Raw genomic sequence first — 9,658 nt, 5'->3', positions numbered from 1 at the left:
CCAGGAGCCATGAGCTTCTTTCCAGTCTCCCACATGGGTGCAGGGGCTCAAGCACTTGGGCCATCTTCTACTGCTTTCACAGGCCACAGCAGAGAGGTTGATTGGAAGAGGAGCAGCTGGGACTAGATCCAGCACCCATATGGGATGCCTGTGCCACAGTCGGAGGATTAACCTACTGCACCACGGTGCTGGCCCCAAGTGCTGGGGTTTGAGTCCAGATCCAGTTCCTATTCCAGCTTCCTGACAACATGCTCACCCTGGAAAGCACCAAGTGGTGACTAAAGTCCTTGGTCCCTGCCCTCTATTGGGGATGCCCATGTTGAATGCCAGCCTCCTGGCTTTGATGCCACCCAGCCCAGCTGTTGTGGGCATTTGAGGAGTCAGCCACCAGGTGGAAGATTTCACTGTGCCTCTGTCTCTCTATTGTTGAATAAAATAGAAATAAATAAAAGCCTTTTTAATTTTTCTGTTGCTATTTCTTACGTCTTTGTTTATTACTGAGGTGTTCCTTTGCTTCCATGAGCACTGTTACAGTAGCTGCTGTCATTTTGGCTTCTGCCAACCTGGAGCAGTACCTCCTGGGAAAGGATGTCCTCGTGCCCCCTGCCTCCTGGTAAGCAGAGGGATGCAGAGGAAGAAAAAAGTTGTTAGCTAATTCCAGCATCTCATCTTGAGGTTGGTCTTTGGGATGACATTTTGCCAATTTTTCCCCTCCTCCCGGGAGGACAGGGGCTGCATTAGCTGAGCCATCCCTCTGCTCTCCAGGTCTTCATTAGCAGGAAGCTGGAGTTGGGAACTGGAGTAGGAATCAAACCCAGACCTTCTGATGTGGGATTCGGGCATCCTAGCTGGCATCTTAAAAATTAAAAAAAGAGACTTATTTTTATTTATTTGAAAGGCAGAGTGAGAGGCAGTGGGAGAGGCAGAGAAAGAAAGATCTTTCACCTACTGGCTTATCCCCCGAATGGCCACTCCAGGGTGTAGGTGCCAGGAACTCCATCCTGGTCTTCTGCATGGCTGGCAGGGGCCCAAGTGCTTGTGCCGCCTTCCCCGTCTTCCCAGGCTCATGGGAAGTCAGATCAGAAGCAGAGCAGCCAGGAGTCAGGTCAGCACCATGATACGGGATGGCGGTGCTTACGTGGTTTCCTCCTGCAGTGAGAAGCAGGACATTGTGTGTATTCATGAAAGACAGGATGCAGAAGGAAGCTGCTGCCCTGTAAAGCATCCCCCAGCAGTCAGCACTAAGCGACTGGTTATTTCTGTGGTTGCTGCCTCGGCACCCCCCCTCCCCGCTCTTCCACAGCAGTCACAGATGGCCTCAGGCCTTTCCCATGCTTCCCCCATCCCTTGGCCTCCCTTCCAGCCTCCCTTCCATCCGACCAGCATAACAGATACGCAAAGAAGGAATTTCCCTTCCCTGAGCCCAGAGGGGTCTCAGGCCAGCTGGGAATCATTCAGATTCCTTCGTTGGCATGATGTTTTCCACAGTTGTTCTCTGTTGGCCTTGGTGCTCTCTCTGATGTTTCTAGCTGGAGCCCTGCAGGCTGTTCCATCATCTCTACCTTTCCTGCCCACCTGTGCTCCCCAGCTCCCCTGCTTCCCCTCCCCACAGGTCCTACTGACAGCTCTTATCTTGTGTGCGGCCCAGGTGCTCTGTGATATCTGTCAAGTCTGACTCCCTCCCAGTGGCAGTGCCGGCACTCCTTGGCCTACTTGTGGGTGCCCAGTGGGCTTCCCCAGCTGGGGTCTCTTCCTCGCTCCTCAGCAGATGGGGTTGCTCTCCCAGGTGCAGGCCAGAGCGTAATCTCAGTGTGCATTCAGTGTGGATATTTTACAAGAGAACTCTGAGTCTCTTCCTTTGTTTTTCACCTACAATTCCACCCAGAACTATGGTGTCACCTTTAAGAAGTTTGGAAAGTTCCATCGTGTGGTTTGCCGACCTGGCCCTTCTGTGGGGCATGCAGGCATTTGCGGATCTTGCCACTTTCTGTATCCCTGCAGTGAAGGCCATTGTAGGTGGATGGTTCTGAAACCCACATTCATGTTCTTGGGGCGAATTGCCTAAGGGACTGCATGGGGCCATGATTCCAGGACAGCAGCCCTCTGCACTTGGGTGTGTGTGTGCACATGTGTGTGCGTGCAGCCTCCTGCACATGGGTATGAGTGTGTGTGCTCGCACAGTCCCCTGCACATGAGTGTGTGTGTGTGCACTTGCACAGTCCTCTGCACATGGAGCATGTGTGTGTGTGCTTGTGCAGCCCCCTGCACAAGGTGTGTGTGTGTGTGTGTGCAAGTGTGCGCACTCTTGGGTTGTTTTCTTTGTTCCAGTCCTGATAACTCAGCTTCCTGGGTGGTCCCTGCTACCTCCTAGGAAGGCACCTTCATGCCCCTTCTTCTTCCCACCCTGCCTCCCTTCAAGCTCGTCCCTGTAGCTGGTGGGCCCCACAAGGCTCGGAACCTCCATGTGTGTGCAGGCACCTGTGCTCTTGCTACACACCTGCTTTTCTGTTTGGTGTCCATCTGCCCTGCACCTCTGCAGGTCCCCGGAAGGCAGCAGTATGGCCTTTCACCAGGGCAAAGAATGGCCACTTCCTACCTGATGTGCTCCTGCCTCCACCCCCGGGAACATGTTCACTGCTCAGGGGCACCAGACATCATGGCTGCCTCCATTGGCTGAGGACTTGGGTGGACAGACAGCTCTGCACCTCTCCACAGTTAACACATGGAGGTGGGGGCTTGGGAACAAACCCTCAGAAGCCTCCTGCTAAGAGTGGAGCCTGGAGCTCCTGCTCCTCGCCACTGCCTGCCATGGGCCAAGAGGCCCCTGTGGGAAGCCCTGAGAGAGAGGCTGGGCTCTGCACCCCAACTGCTGCCTGCTACCCCATGCCACACTGGGGCCTTTGCTCCCTGGAAGGAACAGCTTTTCTGGAATTATGCAGGATGATGGTTTCCACCCCTCAAGTATCCACACTTTAAGTCCCCTCCCTGGTGTCATTAGAAGCAGTGTGTGCCTGGGTTTTGAAAGCTCTTACTACACATAGTTACAAAGGGACACTAGAGCAGCCTTCCCAGCCACTCCTTGGCCATACACCTGGTTCATGTGCCTGATGGCCCCAGGCCACACGTGTGCTGTGGTGCTGCTTCTGGACTTGATGTGACATGGCTCGCAGGCCGGCAGCACTTGTGCTGTTTGAGGACCACTCTAGAGACCCTCAGGAGTTCTTGTGGTTGGCTGTTGTGGGGGAGGGTGTGCTCTGGAGACCCTCAGGAGTCTCATGGTTGGCTGCTGTGGGGGAGGGTGTGGTCCGTAGAGCCCAGGCCTTTCACCTGAGCTGTGGCTCCTGGGTGAGAAGTTGGTGGCCAAGAAGCCAGCATCCTGAGGTCACAGTTCTTTCCTGCCCTTCTGAGCTCACCCATTAGGGGTGAGCACTGTGAGTGATGTTGTCTGAATAGGAGCCTCCTAACCTGGCATGGGGATGCAGGGATTTTTCCAAGAAAGACTTAACAGCTGCACTGATGAATGGGGATGAGTGAGCCAGGTGCAGGGCTGCACAGGCTGCAGAGGGTGCTGGCTCACCACCCAGCCTGGTGTTGCACGCGTGCTTTCCTAGGCACGTAGCTGCTGTCTTGAGATCATCCATCCATGTGTCAGTTCTCTGTCCTTACACTCCACGTGGGCTTCTCCTTTCTACATGCTTTGTTTCTGCATTTTGCTGATCTACATGGTGTCCCTTGCCTTGGCTGGTGCAGCCCAGCCCTAAGCAGGTGTGTCCCTGACAGTGACCAGTGTCCCCAGAATACTCGGGCAGGCTGTGCTGGCCCCCACTCTGGCTGTGATAGCTGTTCTGTCCCTACCCTTTGAGTCCTCGATGAGTTCTAGGTGGTGGTAAGTGCACTGGTCCTGTGGTCACTTGGACAAGAACAAGAGTGTGAAACAGTGGTAAACCCTGCACAATCATGTGTGGACACATCCAAGTTGCATTTCTGTCTTCACTGTTGCTCATTCCAAAGCTGCTCAGGACAGGGCTTCTGGGTGTGTCCCATGTGTGCTGAGCCCCCTGGACCTGGAACCCCTCCTTCGCAGTGCCCCCTCCCCCCACTGGACATAGTGTCACTGCCAGAATGCTGTGTTTTCTTTTCCTGTTGCTTTGTTGTTGTTTTTTAAAGATTTTATTTATTTATTTGAGAGGCAGAGTTACAGACAGGAAGAGGGAGAGAGAGAAGGGTCTTCCATGTGCTGGTTCACTCCCCAAATGCCTGCAAGAGTCAATGCTGAAGCCAGGAGCCTGGAACTCAATCCAGCTCTCCCATATGAGTGACACGGACTCAAGTCCTTGAGCCATCATCTGCTATCTAGCAGGGTACACATTAGCAAGAAGATGGAATCAGAAGCACAAGTGGAGACTTGAACCCAGGCCCTCCAGGGATGCAGGCACCCTGAGTGGTGTCTTAACCACTGCACCAAATGCCCACTCCTGTTGCCTTGAGGATCTCCTGGGACCTAGGAGCCCTGGCTGCCCTGGCCCAAGGCTCCTCTGGCCTTTCATGCTTGGCACCTCCTTCGCTTATCATCTGGTTGCCCCACCCTGCCCTGCCCTCACCCAGAGGTGGACATGTGCTGTGATGGCATCTTCCTTCTCTGCCCCTGGAGGGTGAGCTCCGGGGAAGCAGGAAGTCTCCTTTGTTCAAGAATATGTCTAGGGGGCCGGAAGCTGCCCAGCATGCCTGGGTCAGTTCTTGTTGAGTGGGTAAACAAGTGAACCAATGAGGGAGAGGAGGGGTTCCCTCAGGGCCATCTGTTTTCCTAGAAGATCAGAGGAAAGACTACAGGTGTTCTGTAGGTGTGGGGTCTGTGTGAGGTGCTGTCACTGTCCTGCTCTCTGGCCTGGCCATGGTCTCAGCCATGCCTGGCAGTGGTTGCTGATCTGGCCCCATTGTTTGTTCCTCACTGAGAACGAAGGAAACATGGGGCATCTGTCTGAACTTTGAGATGTGTTCATGATGCCTCCCTGGTTTCTGTGTCTACTAAACCATAGGGTTAGGGTTTGCTCGATACAGGACATCATTTGGATCTGCTCTTTGCCAGGTTACTTGTCTTGCTGCTGATTCCTGGATGACAATCAGATCATCACCAGCTCTGGAGAAATTACATGGTGAGTACTCGAGCCAGGACTGCGGTACCTTGGGGTCATGGTCAGAGCCAAAGATTTGGACACAGGAAATGCTGTCTTTGACCTTAGCTGGACCATTCATATCATCTGAAATGGCCTTGGGGTTCAAAACACAAAATAACAATGGGTGGACCAGTAATACTGCTTGTAGGAAGTGCAGATGTTTGAACTACAGCTGTGCATCCAGTATCTGCTTCTTTTTTTTTCTCTGCATATTTCCTTTTTTAAAAAATTTATTTGTTTGAAAGGCATAGGGGGCAGTGTTGTGGCATAGCAGGTAACATCATCACCTATAGTGCTGACATCCCATATGGGTGCCGGTTTGAGTCCTGGCTGCTCCACTTCCAATCCAGCACCCTGCTAATGCACCTGGGAAAGCAGCAGAAGATGGCCCAGTGCTTGGGCTCCTGCCCCAACATGGGAGACCCTGATGAAGCTCTTAGCTTTGGCCTGGCCCAGGGCTGTTGTAGCTATCTAGGGAGTGAACCAGTGTCTAGAAGATCTCTCTCTCTCTCTCTTTCTCTCTCTCTCTTCCTCTCTCTCTCTCTCTCTCAAAATAAATATTTTAAAAAAAGCATAGAGAGACAGAGACAGAAGAGACCCACCTTTTGCAGGTCACCCCCCAGCTGCCCACAACAAGCCAGGGGGACAGGCTCAGTCTGAGTGGCAGGGATTGAAGCACTGGGGCCATCACCATCTGCCTCCCAGGAATAAGCAGAACTGGGACTCAAATCCAGGCACTGCAATGTGGATGCAAGCATCCAGGCAGCATCTCATGTCCACCACTCGCCCACCCCAGCTCTCACATTTTCCCTCAATGGGTGCTGTTTGTAGTCCTGGGAGGGAGCCACTGCCCTGTGAGGCTGGATGCAGCTGCAAACATCAGGTGTTGCCATCCAAGGAAATTGTTCTCAGCCTTCAGTTTTCTGGAAACCCACGTATATAATCTCTCAATTTTTTTATTTGTATATAAATGACCAGCATTTAAGTCAGATTCATTTTAGACAAACTGCCCTGGTAGATTTTCTTTCTCCCTTCCTTCCTGACTCCCTTCCTTCCTTCCATCCTTCCTTCCTTCCTTCCTTCCTTCCTTCCTTCCTTCCTTCCTTTCAGATTTATTTATTTATTTGAAACAGTTACACAGAGAACGAGAGGCAGAGAGAGGTCTTCCATTCACTGGTTCACTCCTAAATTGGCCGCAATGGCTGCAGCTGCACCAATCCGAAGCCAGGAGCTTCTTCCAGGTCTCCCATGTGGGTGCAGGGGGCCAGGACTTGGGTCATCTTCTGCTTTCTCAGGCCACAGCAGAGAGCTGGATCAGAAGTAGAGCAGCCAGTACTCCAACTGTTGCCCATATGGGATGCCGGCACTGCAGGCAGCAGTTTTGCCTGCTACACCCACAGCGCCAGCCCCTGTTGGGTTTTGTCATGGCTTGGTGGCAGACCTTCACAGGCCATGAGTCTGACATCAATGTCATCTGTGTGAGTCTGGGGGCCGCGACTCGCTTTGTGGTCTAGCCTGCAAGCTGTCAGCTATTTTTCCTCTCCACCATGTAAATGCAACCTGACTCACAGAGTGGGGTACAGATGACTTCCGACGTGACCCCAGCCAGCTGACCATGTGTCAGCCATTGCTCTCAGGCATTGGCGGTGTGGCAGTTCTTTGAGAGGCCTGTACCCACCCCTTGCAGGCCCCGGCAGGGTGTGCTGGAGCCACTCTGGCGAACTCTTGAGCCCCTTGGCTGAAGGCAGTGCTTTTGCCTTGCAGCACCCTGGAGGTTTTTAGATGTGTCTGGATGCCTCTGGTGTACTACAGAGTTGTCCATTGCCCTGCTCAGTCCCTCCCTCCTGCCTGAGTTCAGGCTGAAGACTGGTGGCCGCAGAGGAGTGTCAACTGACCACATCTCATTGTTGGGTTGCAGTGAAAGCTACTGTTTGGGGATAGCAGCTGTGGTGTCCCCACCCTGCCCCAGTTCTTGCCAGAGCCCAGCCCTGCTTAGCTTCCTGCTGTGTCTGTGTCACTGTGTCACTGAGCAGTCACATGCTGCCATGGTTCTCTTCCTCTTCTAGTTCTTTCCAAATGGCAATGCATTTGCCACCGGCGCAGATGACACCACCTGCAGGCTGTTAGACCTTCGCACAAACCAGAAGCTCATGACCTACTCCCACGACAACATCATCTGTGGGATCACCTCAGTCTCCTTCTCCAAGAGCAGGAGGCTTCTCCTTGCCAGGTACAACGACTTAAGTAAGTGGCTTCAACTGCAATGTCTGGGACACACTCAAGGCTGGCTGGGCAGGTAGGCAGCTGGGGCTGTGACCAACACACAAGGGCTGAAGCATTAGGTTTGTGTTGCTCAGGCTGTGCATGATGGGTGGTGGTGATGGAGACGTCCACCACATCCAGGCCCTGGCCCCTGCCAGTGCTGGCTCAAGGCACACCAGAAGTCCCTCCCATGTGTACCTGTGAGGAGAGCATGGCACAGCAGAGTGGGGACCCTGAGCCCTGGGTGCTCCCTCTGAGCTGCCAGGCTGCAGGGTGGTAGGGCGGGCAGGTGTGCTTCTATTTCAAATCTTTTTGTTAGAAACATGCTTTTATCTTTTAAATGAATTAACTTATTTGAAAGGAAAAGAGACAGAGAAAGGGAAGGAGACCAGAAGGGGAGAGAGAAAGAGAGAGAGAGAGATCGTTCACCCACCAGCTTATTCTCCAAATGGCTGCAATAGCTAAGGCTGGGCCAGGCCAGAGCTAGGAGCCAGGAGCTCCATCCTAGTCTCCCTTGTGAGTGGCAGGGGCTGAAGCACTTGGGCCATCTTCTGCTGCCTTGCCAGGCACATGACAGGAATCTGGGATCAGATGCAAAGTAGCTGGGATGTGACACTGCAGTAAGGCAGCCTGCCTAACCCACTGCACCACAGCACCAACACCCAGTGCATTTATTAGAGAGAAGAGTGCATGCCCCCCAAATGGCCTCAGTGGTCAGGGCTGGGCCAGGCTGAAGCCAGGAGTTAAGAGCACCATCCAGTTCTCTCATGTGAGTGGCAGCAGTCCAAACACCTGGGCCATCTTCTGCTGTCTTCCAAGGTGCATTAGCAGGGAGCTAGAATGGAAGCGGAGCAGCTGGGACTGAACCAGCTCTCCCAGGGGTGCCAGTGTTGGAAGTGGTGGCTTAAGCCAGTGGACTATGGTGCTAGCCGCTTACTTAAGTGCACCACGGTGTGCTCAGGGGCCAGCACGTGTCACGGGGCATCCCTGTGTGTCAGTGCCTTTCCCAACTCTACCCCACCTTGGTGACCGACTCAAGGCTGGGCCCTGGAGTGTGTGTCCCTGGAGTGTCATCTTTGCAGAGGAGCAGGGTGCTGTTTGCACCCCTTGGACACGACGGGCACCATTCCTCCTGGCTGCCTGAGGTGTTGTGGGCACACATGGGGTGACTGTGGCTGTTTGCTCCCTCCCAGGTGTCCTGGCTGGTCATGGCAACTGCATCAGCTCCCTGGGAATGACAGATGATGGCATGACCATGGACACGGGGTCCTGGGGCAGCTTCCTCAAGATCTGTCTTCTTTATTTCTTAAAACAAACATAAAGCAAAAAGCCAATTCTGTTGCAAATGGTTGCTGTTGGATTCTGAGGAAGGGAGAAGGGTGGGAGCGTGTCCGCTCCTGGAGGCCGTGCCTGGGGCCAGAGGCCACCCTGCAGTTTGGAGAACCCACCTACCACCAGACACTGGCCTCAGTCTCTGCTCCCTCTTCCCCTCCCCTAAACTCTCAGGGTGGGGTAGATGGCTTCATCCCAGTCTGAGTGTGTGGAGTGTGTCTTACTAGAAAAAATGAGCGTTTGCCCCGAGAATGTGAATAAAGGCAGAGACTTCATGTGTCACTGAGCCGCTTTCTCGCTTACAATTAGATGACAGCATTTTCCTGGAATGACAGGATTTCCCTGAATCCTATGGAATCTGCAGGACCCCCGAGAGGTCCCTGGGGTTTTTGTGGCTCAAAGTGCTGGTCTCAGTGCAAAGCGTCCCCACTGGGGTATCCCAAGGGATGAGGGGATCCTGGCTGGCTTTGCTGCTCCAGCTGGGTGTGAGGGGCTCCCTCAGCCACCTGGTTGTCATGGCCCAGGCTGTTGGGTTCATTTGAGATGGGCCTCGTACTGTCCATCTGCCACATTCTGAAGCAGCTGTTTAGACAGGTGAGCGTAAACTGTGCCTGCGTGGGGCCACCTGTGCTATTTGAGGCTCTCAGGGTGGGGGTACTTGGCCGGCTGGCAGGGATGGATTTGCCTGGCTCCGAGCTCCCCCACTTCTTCCTGAAGTAACTGTTTTCATAGATGTGCGGGCTTTAGCCCTGGGGCTATCTCAGAAGAGCCCCATGTAGAAGAGAGTGTCGGGGAGCACCTGAGGTCCCTCCTGACAAGGTGACCCTGTGCAGGCAGAGGCAGGGTCATGCCTTGGGGCAGTGTCTGAGCAGAGCTGGTGACGCTACTGA

General features: G+C 53.7%; 1 pseudogene; it reads left to right on the top strand.

The window, feature by feature from the left end:
• The first annotated feature begins 6,598 nt into the window (after window positions 1–6,598).
• Window positions 6,599–8,757, top strand: LOC133755210 (guanine nucleotide-binding protein G(I)/G(S)/G(T) subunit beta-1-like; annotated as a pseudogene).
• Window positions 8,758–9,658: the final 901 nt, after the last annotated feature.

Source organism: Lepus europaeus, unplaced genomic scaffold (genome assembly GCF_033115175.1).
Source record: "Lepus europaeus isolate LE1 unplaced genomic scaffold, mLepTim1.pri SCAFFOLD_3_1, whole genome shotgun sequence".
NCBI lineage: Eukaryota > Metazoa > Chordata > Mammalia > Lagomorpha > Leporidae > Lepus > Lepus europaeus.
This window is presented reverse-complemented; position numbering and strand designations above follow the sequence as displayed.